General features: G+C 38.2%; 1 pseudogene; it reads left to right on the top strand.

The window, feature by feature from the left end:
* Window positions 1–4936: 4936 nt before the first annotated feature.
* LOC140531651 (caveolae-associated protein 3 pseudogene) lies at window positions 4937–5998 on the top strand (annotated as a pseudogene).
* The last annotated feature ends 10740 nt before the right edge of the window (window positions 5999–16738 follow it).

The following is a 16738-nucleotide window of genomic DNA, read 5'->3' as shown; positions in this document are numbered from 1 at the left end:
AATCAGGCAGGTGGGGAAATATCCTGTTTAAAAAGGAAATATCACAATGAGAAAACTGAGGGAAGAAGAATCCACATTATACCATGTCAAAAACCATCCCCTCAACTTTTCCAGGAACAGACATGCACCTGTAGCACTTATCAGGTTGCAGCACGTTTCATTGTCTACCATGGACTTCAAGACAATTCAGACAACCATTTCTGTAATCAAAACAATATTAAATTACAATTTAGGAGTTTTCATCTCAAATAGAAAAAGTTCACTAATCACATATTGGGGCCTGAATGTTATTAATTTACTGATCTTTCTCTAACAGCTGTATTTCACTCACTTTTAATGTATAAATTAAGACTAATCACATTCTGGGGTTTTAGCAATATTATGAATGCCAGAACATTGACTCATATTAATGTATTGAAATTATATCTTTAAACAATTTTATATATTTTCAGAATCTTATTATGTGATAGTCAAACATTTTCAACTGAAAGCTCACTATTATACCAAAGTTATAAATTTCTCCCCTTCAGACTTTGACGAGGAGTGGGAAATATTTTATTTTCTCAGTTTTCAATCTTCAGTATTTTACATTTTGTAATGTGCCTTCAGTAGGATTAATAAAACCTTGTGATCCCATCTGCATACAGAGTCTCAAAGGGCCTACCAGAAAAGGTTATCATAAAGTATCTGTAGATTGTTTCCCCAAATAGCATGTCATTATTACTGTGATCTGTTTTAAAACAAAATATACTCCATTAAATATAGAACCATTTTTCTCTATCATTTTTACTTAGATTTCTGTTGAATATATCTCAAATTAAGAGATGGGTAACAAATTCTCTTTTCACTATTTTATTAATGTTAATATCTTCTTATAGCTAAGTTAATTTTGCTTTTATTAATTTATGTTCCACAGCTTTTTGAGCATATGTTTATAGCACATATTGGTTTCTTGTCTATGGTACTTTTATTTTTTTTAATGTTTATTTCTTTATTTTTAGTTTTCAAACTTCATTTCCATAATTTTAAGTTCAAAATTTTATCCCCATCTCTCCCCTCCCCCACTCCAAAAAGTTGTGCATTCTGATTAACTCTTCCCTCAATCTACCCTCCCTTCTGTTACACCCCTTCCTTCCCTCATCCCCATCATCTCTCTTTTCTTATAGGGCAAGATAGATTTCTATACACCTGTATATTTTACCTGTATTTCTTATTTCCCAGTTGCAAACACACATGTTTATACCATACACACACAGACACATTCATACAGGCACGCATGCATAATTGCTGTCCATGCATTGGGGAGAACCAAAATGATATCACTGTCTTGAAGTTGAGGTACAATGTTTCTGAATATGGCTAATCAAACCAGTAGGAACACAGAAGGTTCTTCCACAAGTCAGGTACCAGTAGTCCTTATGAACATTTGGAGTTGAGATGTCTCTAAATTTGTACATTTCATGGGCCTTTTGAGTTACTACAATTCAGCTTTGTTAAGAGTGCAATGCTTTCTTTGGTGAAGACTGCCAGGATAGGCAGTCCTGTGCCAGTGTTTCCCATGTTTCACAATTGATTTCAAAGTTCTTCAGAGAAACCTTGAGAGAGTCCTTGCATTGCTTTATTTATCCCCATTTGAGCAATTTTCTCTTGTGAGTTCTCTGCAAAATAATCTTTTAAGCAAACGTATGTTTGACATTCAAACAATGTGGCCTACCCCTCTCCCTGAAGTAGTGTTGGAATGCCTGGCAGTTCAGCTCAGAAAAGAACCTTAGTGTTTAGGTGAGTACTTCATCTTTCTGGAAGATCTTAAGATTCTTCCTAAGACAATTCAAAGGAAGTGGATTCAGTGTTCTGGAATGGTTCTAGTATATTGTCCAATTTTCACAGGCATACAACAGTGAAGTCCACACAATGGCTATGTAGATATGTGTGTGGTTTCTGACTTCGTATGAAGATAACGATTTAGTTACTCTCTATATTGTGCATGAATGTTTTGCTTGTTTATGTGATGCTGAGTTTTTGAGATTGCAAAGTTTTGTAGATAAGATAGATTTATTATCTTCAAAACAAACAAACAAACAAACAAAACTCAAACCAAAACCTACTCCAACCTCTTGCTTGCTGCTCACACATCTGTAATTAATTCTATGAGACTATTCTGGAAGTATTTCCTGAGCTTTCGCTGTTGACCTTTCCTTTAGTCCTAGATGCGTGAATGTATTCTAATCTTTATTATCTCTTTCAAACTTTAAGCTATGGCCTCAGTCAATGGTGATCTCCTTGGTGACTAGGGCACAGAAGTTGCAAGGACACAATGATCGAATTCCCTCTGACCTTTTTTTCAGTACTGAACAACTGTATTTCTTTCAATTGAACCTTTTGTGACATCAGCTCAAGTACTCAAATCAACCTAGTTCACATCTTCTGATCATTCTTAATCTCACCAGAAGTACTACTAAAGGAGCAAGGCATTATTCTTTTTTAGAAAGTAAGGACTCCCAAATACAAAATGTATATAAAGAAAACAAATGAAAATGATGTTTTAAAATAGGCAAATTATTAAATATAATAATTATGAATTTAAATGTATAATTATAGAATTTATATTATTAAATTTTAAAACTACTAGAGACACCAAATTCAAATTATTTTAGAAAGATTTTATCTTTTCTTAGCATTAACTAATGTTTTTCATAGAAGCTAAAACTTTCAAATATATTTATTAGCAAAAATAATAAAACTAAGGATATTGAACTCCACCCATTTTCATATTTACCACCCCATATGTTTCAGAATATTGAAGATGTGATGTCAATATATCAGAAAATATATAAGCATCACATGAAGTGCTCAAAATTGTTTTTTAAAATTATCAGGCTAAGTTCAAACTCCCCATTGCTATTAAATCCTTGAACTTCATTGGGGGGGAGGAGGTAGGGGAACTGCATTTGAAGAAGTGGGACTCATGCTTAAAAACAAAACAAAACAAAAAACCCAATAACATGCTTTTTAAATAATCAGAACTTTTAAAAGAAGCCAACTGTCTCATTTCTGAAGTTGAAGCACAATATCATTAAATGGGTGTAATGCAGCTCAGAATCCTTCTCTGTGGAGACTGAATTGATGGCAAGCATAAATGCTTGGGCTGCAAGTAGTTACTCCATGGGAAATACAAAGGTAATGATTGAAAGAGCATGCAGCTGAGCCAACTCTTGCCCAGGTGTGAGACGAGCAAAGGGTAGGTAAATGGGTAAACTGCTGCCTCTCAACAGCCTGTTTTTGAAAAGTACAAGCATAATTTCAAATTCTGAATCTCTGAAGTTCACTTTGACTTCAAAATAAAAAGGAAAAGTCTGATTATGTATAGAAATATGTGTGCCTCTTGTGCATTGACTGAAATAGTTTATTAATGTATTTAAAACATAATAGTTACTAAAAATATAGAAAACTGAAATATATCAAGATATTAACACCATGTGGTACCCTAAGAATTACACAATATGTTCTGTAAAGTCTTCTTGTACAGGATAGGGAACTATATATCTACTGCCAGTGGTCAGCAAAACGCTGAGCTCAGCATAATAAACACTTATTGATTATTCATGAAATGGAAGTATATGTTCCTTTTAATGAGAACATTCACAGTCTTATAATGTCTCATGATCAGAAATTGTAATGACATTTATTTTAATTTATGAATTTGGAACTCTTCTTAAAGAAAGTATTACATGTTGAGTAGTAAAGGTTCACTATCTTTCATTTTTCTACAGCCATATAAAGTTGATGTTCATAAATGATCTGACAAGGGAAAAATGGAAAACATGGCTATTTCTGATTTTTGTTTGTCTTGACAGTTTAACAGCCCTGATGTTTGCATAAAAACTGAGCTTTTGTGTGTATAGTAAAACAATTATGTCTCTGGCTAGTGGTAGATTTCCTCTTTACTCCTGTAAAATGGAAAAGGAAAAATTATTTATATTTGTAGAAAACTTCTAAACACCATTTCCACCAGTAGTCCTAACCTCAGATATAGGTACAAAATTAGAGCTTCCAATACATAGAAATAAAGAATTATTTTCCATTGGTTGTTATAGATAAGCCAATGAACACAGAAATGAGTTAAAGGAAAGGATTTAGATACTAATATCTAATTAATTGCCAAGTACATATTATATAGACAAGTCATTTAGGAGTTTAGAGAGGGAAGGGGAAACACTGTAGATGTGAATGAACTCGAAGGCTACATGGACCATGAAGAATTGAGTTGCATCTTCAAGAAATATAAGAATAGATGGAGAAAATATTGTGATGATATTGCCAGCCAGAAAGAACAGCATGAACAAAAGTAGAGGTGAAATAAGATATGCTTGAAGAACATTGAATAGTGCCACTCACTTTCCTTAAGACCACAGAATCTGAGAAAGTGAGTAGTTAGATATAAGGCTAGAAATTTATCCTTAGTAGAAGATACATTGTACCCAGAGGCAGTAAGCAATTTGAGTTTTTTTTTTTTTTTTGTTCCACTGATTATTAATTGTATGACCTTGGAAAAGTCACTGAGCCCTTCTAAGACCATTTCTTCACTGGTGATAGGGGAATAAATATGGTTGTACTACTCACTTTACAGGGCCGTTGTTAGGATAAAATTGGATAATAGAATATAAAATAAATAAAGATGCAAGCTAGGATTATGTTTTTACAAATGTTAAAGAAATATATCTGAGCAAGTAATTGTAATTGAAATGAAGGAATCCATACAAAAGAAATGAAGTACAGACAAGATTAATTGGGTATGGGGAAGAGGAAAGAACAAGTAAACATGTTTAGGAAAACGATGGCACCATTTTTGCAAATAAGGAAGTAAGACCGCGGTGCACAGCACGAGCGGCGGAGGGAGGGATGAGACGGGAGCAGATCCGAGCGGGCTTGGGCGCGGGCATCTCTAGGGGCCATGGGGTAGGGCGTGCTGGCGGCTGAAGCCGCGGAGCGAGGCCCGGTGCACACGGTGACTGTGGTGACGCTCCTGGAGAAGCTGTCCACCATGCTGGAAGCGGTGCGGGAGCGCCAGGGAGGCCTGGCCCAGAGGCAGGGCGGCCTCAAGGGCACCGTGCGCCGCATCCAGATCGTCCTGGATGCGCTCAGCCACAGCCACAGGGACACCAGCAACACGCTGGTCCAGCTGCTGGACAAGGCCGAGCGCGTCAGCACGCACGCCCTCGACGCCTGCGAATGCGCTGCCCACCGCGCGCTCCAGGTGCAGCGGCTCGAGGCCAACCACTCGCTGCTGGTCACCCGCGGCCAGCTGCATGTCCAGCTCTTCAAGGAGGAGGCAGAAATACCAGCCAGAGCTTTTCAGAAGGAGCTAGAATCCACAGAAGAGAAGGAACCAGGACCAGAGGCCCTAGCAGAGCTGGAAGAAAGGGAGAGCTCAGATGAGGAGCCAGTGGAATCCCGGGCCAAGTGGCTTCTGCCTACCGGCCTAGAGAAGATGCAGAGCTTTTGCAGGGCGCTGTAAACCCGAAAGAGCAAGGCCCCTGCCCCACCTCCACCGACTCTCACCAAGCCTCCCCGATTGGGCCCTAACCAGGGCATTGAAAATAAGCCCGAGGCAGGGGTACTGGTTGAAGCAGAACCAGAGTTGGAGCTAGAGCCATCAATGAGCCCTGTGGAAGATCCAGAGAGTCCTGAGGCCAGGGAAACTCTGATGCTTCAGAAAGAGGATGCTGCCTAGTACTCCATCCTGCCTGTCCACTTCTCTGTGCCTTTATCTTTAATAACACCAACAGTTGCAAGCAACAGAGCCTAGTTACCTATAAATCACCTTTACCCAAGCAAAGAGCCCTATCTTTATAGCTCACCTCACTCTCTCTTGCTCCCAAATTCAGGCCTGCACTCTAAAGCCTTCCTCCAGTCCACCCCATTCTAAACCTCAAAGACCAACACTATTACCCTCCCAAGTGTGCTCAAGATTAATAAACTAATTTCACAAACCACAAAAAAACAAACAGACAAACAAACAAAAAAAAAAAAACAAATGAGGAGGTAAGTTTGGGGACAAAACTTTAAGAAGAAAAACATGCTTTCAAATCAAAGCAGTTATGTGGTATAGTGGTTAAACTAAAAGACTTGGAATAGGAAGACATGAGTTAAAATCCTGCCTCAGATATTTACTAGCTATATGAATAAATCTTTTTTCAGACTGTTTTTTTAATCTGTATCATAAAACAGTGTTTTTATCATTCATATTATCTACCTTAAAGAATTTCTGTGAGGCTAACGAGATAATATATGTATTTTGAAATGCTTATAGTGCTATATAAGTGTTTGCTATTATTAATAAGGGGTGAAATGGTACATATGGTAAGAAGTGCTGGACTGAGATTTGATAAATAATTTAAATTTGAAGATACACATTTGGTAGTAATTTTCATACACACGATGGTTGAAATTATGACAGCAGATGAGTTGTCAATGAACATTTAATTGCTTAGTATTTGTCACATGCTATGCTAAGTGATGGGGATAAAAATAAAGAAAAAAACTAAATTAGAACACAGCTCCTACACTTACGTAGTCTTATAGTAGAGAAAACATGCAAAGAATTATGGAAAAACTTATAGAGAATTAATTGGCGATAACTCAGAAGCAAAGGACTAAGATTAAAGAGGGGTCATAATGGCTTCTAGAAGAAAGTGGAAATTCAGATAAGAATTTAAGGAAGCAAAGAAAGTCTGGAGGCAGAGATAGAAAGGGAGATATTTAGAAGACATGTACACCTTAAGTGGAAAGGATCTTAGATATCATCACTTAAATTCATGTTACTATAAGGAGTTGTTTACTTGTTGTCACCTCCAATAGATGGTGAGCTCCTAGAAATCAGGGACTGCCTTATTTTTTATTGCCAGCACTAAACACAGTATCTAGCACTTAGCAGGAACTTTACCATGTTCCTTAATTACCTTCAAATAAACACCAACTTTAAATGTAAAAATTGTATCATCCCGCAGCTACTAACATTATATTTCATTTAATCCCTGAAATATGTTCTTATCCTATTTTACCCTACTTCTCATGCTTATATCAAGAAACTAGAGGTAAGTTGCAAATAGTTGTCACAAAGGACAGATACTTTACTCCACAACGGTGAAAGAACCTCCTTCACCTAAGTCTTTATTTAGATAATTGTACATAAAATATTATTATAGAAAGATTGCCTGAACACTCATAGCAAAGTAGAAAAATGGACTAGGAAAAACAGGAAAGACATGTATTTCTCTCTTGCTTTTAAGTTCCTCCACACAGCAGTCCAGTGTCATATTTATTCTGGCATACAATTTTACATGACTCCATTTGTAAGGTCATTAGGACATTACAGTAGTTCAATAATAATGTTCATAAACATGGTTGATAAGAAAGTAAGTCAATAGATAGTGGCTAAATTAAATTCTGAGTACTTTGGAATAGAGAGGAGTGGATCAGTGGAAGAGGTTTAATTTGAAGTGGGCTGGGTGGTTATTTGATAAGTCAAGAATCAAGTGGTAGATCAAGGAATGAAGCTTCTAGGTAGAGAAAAATGAATGCAAAAGCAAAGAGTTGGAGACAATAAATGCTAACATTTATATGGGGCAGTTATGTGGTGCAGATGATAAGAGTAATGGATCTTGAATAAGGAGGTCTTGAATTCAAATCTGAAATCTAATACTTACTGGCTACTTCACCCTGGGGAGGTCACTTAAACAAGCCTGTTTGCCTCAATTTCTCATTTATAAAATTAACTGGAGAAAGAAATGACGAACCACTCCAATAGCTTAGCCAAGGACAGAACTGAAATGAATTAACAACAAAACATTTATATAGAATTTTAAGGTTTGCAGTGTGCTCTCTGTCTCTGTCTCTCTCTGTCTCTGTCTCTCTCTCTGCGTCTCTCTTTGTGTGTCTCTCTCTGTGTCTCTCGGTCTCTCTCCATCATCCATCCATCCATCCATCCATCCATCCATCCATCCATCCATCCACCCATCCATCCATCCATCCATCCATCCATCCATCCATCCATCCATCCATCCATCCATCCATCCATCTATCTATCTATCTATCTATCTATCTATCTATCCATCTATCTATCTATCTATCTATCTATCTATCTATCTAATGTCCTTTGATTTTCATAATGAGCCTCTCATATAGGTGGCATTATTGTCTCAATATTGTGTCCAGTTAGTCCAACATATTTACTTTATGAAGGCAACTATTTGCATGCGTTTTCCCCCATAAGAATGAGCTCTTGGGGGTGAAACCAAGATGGTGAAATAGAAAGAAGGATATACTCTAGCACTTCCCCCACAGTACACAAGGCACCTGTAAAAAATGACCCTCAACAAATTCTAGAGCAGTAGAAGCCACAATAAGACAGAAAAAAAGATATTTCAAGCCAACGGTAACCTAGAAGGCCAACAGGAAAGGTGTATCCCATAGGATGCTGAAGGGAGCAGAGCCCAGACATGGCCTCATAGCATGCAGAGGATCAGGACCAGAACATGCCTCTGGGACAGAATGCTCAGCAAGGAAGGTCCCAGAACCCTCAACACACAAGAGACAAAGAAAGCTTCAAAGGTCAGTGTGGGAGGCTTTCCCAGATGGGCGAGAGGGGAGTGGGGTCCCCCCAAGACTGGTCTCAGGTGGTGGCAGAAGCCGGGTCAGCAGCAGCAGCAGGAGCAGCAGGCACAGGTCACCTAATGTGGCAACTAGAGCACCCTGAGTCCATTGTCCACGCAGCTCAACTTAAGCCTCTAGAAAAATTGAGTAGAGGATCTGAACTTCAGCCTTCAGTGGCGTACCCACCATGGCCTAAAGTCCATGGGGGAATTAAATAGCTGATATGAATCTCAGCCCTGGGCATGGTCATGAGGGGAGGAGGAGTCCTAGGACCCTCTTCTTGACAAAGGATTCAGAAGTCAAGTAACTGGCTGGGAAAATGCTCAAAAAAGGGAAAAAAATAATAAGACCATAGAATGTTACTTTCTTGGTGAACAGGTATCTCCTGCCATCCTTTCTGATGAGGAGCAACAATGCATACTGTCAGAGGAAGTCAAGGCTTCTGCCTCCAGTACCTCGAAAATGAATATGAAATGGGCTTAGGCCATTGAAGATCTTGAAAAGTGAGTCAGCAGCTTGCTAAAGGAGAACCAACACAATGGCTGAGGAAAATAACACCTTTAAAATAGGCAAACTCAATTGGAAAAAGAGGTCCAAAAACCAATAAAGACAAGAAGACTTTAAAAAGCAGAAGTAGCCAAATGGAAAAGTAGGTTCAAAAGCTCACTGAACAAAATAGTTCTTTAAAAATGAGGGTGGAGTTCAGGGAAGCTAATGACTATATGATAAACCAAGAAGTTACAAAACAAAATCAAAAGACTGAAAAAATAGAAGACAATGTGAAACATCTCATTGGAAAAAAAACTGACCTGGAAAAGAGATGCAGGAGAGACAATTTAAAAATTATGAGACTACCTGAAAGCCATGGTCGAAAAAATAGCCTAGACATTATCTTCCATGAAATTATCAAAGAAAAATGTCCTGATATTCTAGAACCAGAGGGCAAAATAAATATTGAAATGATCCACAAATCACCTCCTGAAAGAGCCCCGAAAAGAGAAACTTCTAGTAATACTGTAGCCAAATTTCAGAGTTCCCAGGTCAAGGAGAAAATATTGCAGTTAGCCAAAAGACACAATTCAAGTATTGTGGAAATATAATCAGGATAACACAGGATCTGGCAGCTTCAACATTAAGGGATTGAAAGCCTTGGAAGAGGTTATTCCATAAGTCAAGTGTACTAGGATTAAAACCAAGAATCACCTATCCAGCAAAACTGAGTATAATATTTCAAGAGAAAAAATGGTCATTCAGTGATATAGAGGACTTTCAAGCATTCATGAGGAAAAGATTAAACTCAGTAGAAAATTTGACTTTCAAACACAAGAATCAAGAGAAGCATGAAAAGGTAAAAAGGAAAGAGAAACCATAAAGGACATTCTAAAGTTGAACTATTTACCTTCCTACATAAAAAGATAGTGTTTGTAACTCTTGAGTGTTTCTCAGTATTTTGATAGGTGAAGGGATTACACACACACACACAGACACACACACACACACACACACAGAATACAGGTTGAGTTGAATCAGAAGAGATGATACCCACAAAAAAAATAAAATTAAGGGGTGCGAGAGCAAAATATTGGGAATAGAAAGGGAGAAATGGAATGGGACAGACTGTCCTTCATAGAAGAGATAAGAAAAATCTTTTTCAATGGAGGAGAAAAGGGAGGAGGTGAGAGGGGAAAAGCGAAGCTTACTCTCTTCACATATGGCTTAAGGAAGGAATAACAGGCTCACTACATTTGGCATGAAAATCTATCTTACAATGCAGCAAAGTAGGGGAGAAGGGAAAAAGTGGGGTTAGGGGATGATAGAAGAGAGGGCAAATGTGAGAAGGGAGTAAGTAGAAGGAAGCAAGTATGGGAAGGGACAAGGTCAAATGAGAGAATAGAAAAAAGGGGGGAGAGGGTAGGATGGAGGACAATATAGGTAGTCTTACACACCATGAGTATTATGGAAGTCTTTTGCAAAAAAGACACATATACAGCCTGTATTGAATTGCCGGCCTTCTCTGTGGGGATTGGTGGGCAGAGAAGAAGGGAGAGAAGTTGAAATTCAAAATTTTAGGAAGTAATGTTGAGAATTGTTATTGCATATAACTGAGAAATAAGAACTACTGGTAATGGGGTATAGATATTTATCGTGCTCTACAAGAAAAGAGAGAGGATGAGGATAAGGGAAAGATGGGGTGTGATATAAGACGGGGCCCATTGAGGGATGAGGTAATCAGAATGCAAGGTATTATGGGGTGAGGGGAGGAGAGATATGGGGAGGAAAATTGGAACTCAAAATTTTGTGGAAATGAACATTGAAATCTAAAATAAATAAACAAAACTATTAATAATAATAATAACAACAACAACAATGAAAGAATGTGAACTCCTAGAGTGCAGGATATTTTTTTAGTCATTCATTGTATTTCCAGTGTTTATCACAGAGGGATAAATGAAACATAGTAAGCCTTTAATAATGTGTAGACTTGATAAATTTAGGAAACTACAAAAAGGATGTTACATAAGTGATTTGCCCCATATCACCCATTTAAGAAGTACCTGGGCAGGATCCAAACGGAGAACTTCTTGACCAGAAGGTTCACGATTCTTTTCATTATGCCACCCAGCATGAACATTGTATTTTTAAGGAAACAAACATGAAGTGAATGGGCCTGACCAAGGAGGCTTTTTAGGTTGGGACTATATTTTGAAAAAAAAGCTTTAATAATACAAGATATACAGAGTAGCAGTGCTCATTTTTTTCTTTTTTTTGACACTCCTTTAATGTTTTATTAGTAAATTTCTTTATTTTTAGTTTTCAAATTTCATTTCCATAACTTTCAAATTTGCTTCCTCTCTCTTCTCCCTCCCTCCCCAAGATGGCATGTAATCTGACATAGCTTCAACACATACATTCCTATTAACCACATTTTCACATTAGTCATGTTGCATAGAAGATTTATAACATATGGGAGAAACCGTGAGAAAGGAAAAAACAAAACAAAATAAAAAGGAAATGGTCTGCTTCACTCTGCATTCTAACTCGGGAGTTCTTTCTCTAGATGTAGATAGAAATTGCCAGTATGAGTTTTTTGTTTTTTTTTTTTTTAAATATTTATTTATTTATTTAACTTTTAACATTCATTTTCACATAATTTTGGGTTCCAAATTTTCTCCCCTTTTGTCCCCTCCCCCCAGCCCAAAACACCGAGCATTCTAATTGCCCCTATCACCAATCTGCTCTCTCTTCTATCATCCCTCTCTGCCCTTGTCTCCATCTTCTCTTTTGTCCTGTAGGGCCAAATAACTTTCTATACCCGTTTACCTGTATTTCTTATTTCCTAGTGGCAAGAACAGTACTAGACAGTTGTTCCTAAAACTTTGAGTTCCAACTTCTCTTCCTCCCTTCCTCCCCACCCCTTCCTTTTGGAAGGCAAGCAATTCAATATAGGCCAAATCTGTGTAGTTTTGCAAATGACTTCCATAATAGTCGTGTTGTATAAGACTAACTATATTTCCCTCCATCCTATCCTGTCCCCCATTACGTTTATTCTCTCTTTTGATCCCGTCCCTCCCCATGAGTGCCGACTATAAATTGCTCCCTCCTCCCCATGCCCTCCCTTCCATCATCCCCCCACCCTGCTTATCCCCTTATCCCCTGCTTTCCTGTATTGTGAGATAGGTTCTCATAACTAAATGAGTGTGCATTTTATTCCTTGCTTTAGTGGAATGTGATGAGAGTAAACTTCATGTTTTTCTCTCAACTCCCCTCTTTATCCCTCCCCTAATAAGTATTTTGCTTGCCTCTTTTATGAGAGATAATTTGCCCCATTCCATTTCTCCCTTTCTCCTCCCAATATATTTCTCTCTCACTGCTTGATTTCATTTTTTAAAGATATGATCCCATCCTATTCAATTCACTCTCTGCACTCTGTCTCTATGTGTGTGTGTGTGCGTGTGCATGTGTGTGTGTGTGTGTGTGTGTGTGTAATCCCACCCAGTACCCAGATACTGAATAGTTTTAAGAGTTACAAATATTGTCTTTCTATGTAGGAATGTAAACAGTTCAACTTTTATAAGTCCCTTATGCCTTCTCTTTGCTGTTTACCTTTTCATGCTTCTCTTCATTCTTGTGTTTAAAAGTCAAATTTTCTTTTCAGCTCTGGTCTTTTCATCAAGAATGCTTGAAAGTCCTCTATTTGTCTGAAAGATCAATTTTTCCCCTGAAGTATTATACTCAGTTTTGCTGGGTAGGTGATTCTTGGTTTTAGTCCTAGTTCCTTTGACTTGTGGAATATCCTATTCCACGCCCTTGGATCCCTTAATGTAGAAGCTGCCAGATCTTGTGTTATCCTGATTGTATTTCCACAATACTTGAATTGTTTCTTTCTAACTGCTTGAAATATTTTCTCCTTGACCTGGGAACTCTGGAATTTGGCCACAATGGTCCTAGGAGTTTCTCTTTTTGGATGCCTTTTATGCGGTGATCTGTGAATTCCTTGAATACTTATTTTGCCCTGTGGTTCTAGAATCTCAGGGCAGGTTTCCTTGATAATTTCATGAAAGATGATATCTAGGCTCTTTTTTTGATCATGGCTTTCAGGTAGGCCCATAATTTTTAAATTGTTTCTCCTGGATCTATTTTCCAGGTCAGTTGTTTTTCCAATGAGATATTTCACATTATCTTCCATTTTTTGATTCTTTTGGTTTTGTTTTGTGATTTCTTGGTTTCTCATAAAGTCATTAGCCTCCATCTGTTCCATTCTAATTTTGAAAGAACTGTTTTCTTCAGTGAGCTTTTGAACCTCCTTTTCCATTTGGCTAATTCTGCTTTTGAAAGCATTCTTCTCCTCATTGGCTTTTGGAACCATTTTTGCCAATTGAGTTAGCCTATTTGCAAGGTGTTATTTTCTTCAGCATTTTTGGGGGTCTCCTTTAGCAGGGTGTTTACCTGTTTTTCTTGCTTTACTTGCATGTCTCTCATTTCTCTTCCCAGTTTTTCCTCCACCTCTCTAACTTGATTTTCAAAATTCTTTTTGAGCTCTTCCATGGCATGAGCTCATTGAGTGGGCTGGGATATAGAAGCCTTGACTTCTGTGTCTTTCCCTGATGGTAAGCATTGTTGTTCCTCATCAGAAAGGAAGGGATGAAATGCCTGTTCACCAAGAAAGTAACCTTCTATAGTCTTATTTTTTTCCTCCCTTTTCTGGGCATTTTCCCAGCCAGTGACTTGACTTCTGAATATTCTTTTCACACCCACCTCGCCTCCAGATCCTCCCAGCCAGCGCTTGGGGTCTGAGATTCAAATGCTGCTTCCCAGCCTCACGGCTTTTGGCAGGGGCAAGGCTGCTATTCAGTGTGAGATTAAGTTCAGGTGCTCAGGTGGGGGCAGGGCTGCCTCACGGGCTCAGTTCCCTCAGGGGGTTTATGCAGAGACCTTCAACAATGGATCTAGGCTCCTGCCTGCTTGGGGAGCCCTGGTGTGCTCCTGCCTCGGCTTCTGCCTCCCAAGGTGGCTTGAGTTATGGGGGCACCTCACTCCCCTCTAGGCAAGCCAAGAACACCCTCTCACCAACCTTTGGGGCCCATGGATGGAAGGACCTGTGTGGCCACTGGAGATTTCGTCCCTGGAGCCTGCTTGGATCTGCTCCTCTCGGTGCTGCGTGGCCAAGGCACGGCTGGGCTTGGCAACGGGTCTGCAACGCAACGGACTTTTGCTAGAGGTTTTCAGGTCCCTCTGGAACAGAAATCTCGTCTGCTCCGTTGTTCTGTGGCTTCTGCTGCTCCAGAATTTGTTGGGAGTTCTTTTTTACAGATATTTTAAGGGCTGTGGTTTCAGAGCTAGTGTATGTGTGTCTTTCTACTCCGCCATCTTGGCTCCTCTACCTCCAGTATGAGTTCTTTGGAATTGTTTGAGGTCCTTGCCCTGCTGACAAGGGTTGTCTTTCAAAATCAGTTATCATGCACTGTGGCTATTACTGCGTACAATGTTCTCCTGGTTTTGCTCATTTACTCAGCATCAGTTCATATAAGTCTTTCCAGGTTTTTCTGGTCTGCTGTTTGTCATTTCTTATAGCACAATAGTATTTCATTATATTAATTTACCACCACTTGTTCAGTCATTCTCTAATTGATGGATATCCCCTCAATTTCCAGTTCTTGGCCACCACAAACAGAACTACTATAAATATTGTTTTACAAGCGGGTCCTTTTCCCATTTTTATCTTTTTGTGATACAGCCCTAGAAATAGTATTACTGGGTCACTTTTACACTCTTGAAAATATTGAAAACCCTTCTCCACTTGAGTCTTTGTTACTGTGGATTATGTCTATTGATATTTATCCTACGTAGATTTAAATATCTTACTGTTATTAGGAAAATAGTTTTAGTTCATAGCACCTATGAAAGAATGTTGGAGATTCCCAGATTTCACCAGACTACACTTTGAGAATCACTGTCTCAGATCATGGGATGATAGGAAGGCCTCCCCTATGTTGATTCTGAAGTAGAGATCCGGAAATAATTCTGAGTACATTGGATACCTGAAGAAGGGAGGCAGGAATAATGAAAGAAAATCTTTGCATACATTACAATTCATCACGGTCAGCCCTGTCAAAATAACTAAGCTCAGTAATTATACCTGAAATGAATGATGAGTTTCACTAGTTTAATTTAATAAAAATCTGTAAACTTTCAACCTAGCCCTTTAACAGAATGAAATTTTCTTCCCACTAAAGTTTTTTATATTTCACTCATGAGAAACCTAAAAATTTCCAACTGAACTCAGCAAAAGCTACTCTGAATACCTAAATGGCAAAAAGAACACCTAGAAGGTAATCAGGGCTTAGTAAAAAATGCTGCTCAGTGGGATTTGGACTGATCTTTGTACTCTTAGCCATTCATTTTTTAGAGCTACTGTATAGAAAGTGGAAATTCAGTGACACTGCAACAAGAGGTCATTTTCTGCCTGGAGAACCTCCTCATTAAGTTTCAATTATTTGGCCAGTTTGTACAACAACAGTCTTTCAGTCTTCCTTACATTCCTAACGCATGTAGGTGGTTAATGTCTCTCCACATATGTTTCCCAGCAGGCTCTGAACTATTAGAGCACTTTAGACTAAAAGTTCTTCTTTTCAATAGAGCATGTAAATGTGACCCCTATTGGGTGGCGTTTCCAGAATGCATTGAGCAAGGTGAACCATAGTGGAAGTCATGCTTATTAAATTATATTGGCAGTACATGGGAACAAAAGGACCACACATCATGCTCACTGATATTTACTTGTATGATCAGAATATACAGATGATGATTCTGGAACAACCTACTAGATGCTGCATATTATAAGCTATGCATAGCAAATAATATTTTAAAATTGTATTCTGTAGAATGGTAATGGTGACTCTTATGGACTCTACTTAGGGGGTTTACTTGGCTTCTCCAATGATACTGTGGCACATAAATCGGAATTCTCATTCAGCAAAACTCATCCTAAAATTCCCTGTTTGTTTGATACTTTCCAGGTGGAAAACACAAAATGTAGATTTGTCTAAATTTCAGAAGACTGACTTTAAAATTCTACTTAAATCATTTGTGATGTGATATATTTTAATCAGTTTCCTAATAATATTAGCATCAACTTAAGTAATTACAGTTTGTTTGCCACTTTAAACATATATATACACATATTTGACTTCATGTAAGTAGAGCAAGTACTGTTATTTTCATTTTATTAATAAAGACATTGAGGTTTTGCTACCTCATGTAACATAGCTAAACTGATTAGTTGGGATTGTGAAGGGAATGGTTTTCTAACACAGTTATCAAGTGCAATGGATACTGGATTTAGGAAGAACTGAACTCAAATTCAGTCTTGGCCACTTATCAGCTGTGTGATCTCAGGCAACTCAATTAACCTTTCTCTGCCTCAATTTTCTTTTCTATAAAATGGGGCCAATAATAATGCTTACCCTCAAGGTTGTTGTGAGGATCAAATGAGACAATATTTTAAAATACTTTTCAACTCTTAAAGTGCTATAATTGAGAAAGGATTTGAACTCAATTCGTCCTGGCTCCAATTCCAGTGTCTTAT

This window comes from Notamacropus eugenii, chromosome 3 (genome assembly GCF_028372415.1).
Source record: "Notamacropus eugenii isolate mMacEug1 chromosome 3, mMacEug1.pri_v2, whole genome shotgun sequence".
NCBI classification, from domain to species: Eukaryota; Metazoa; Chordata; class Mammalia; order Diprotodontia; family Macropodidae; genus Notamacropus; species Notamacropus eugenii.
The sequence above is the reverse complement of the archived record's forward strand: the minus strand, read 5'-3'. Positions and strand labels throughout refer to the sequence as shown.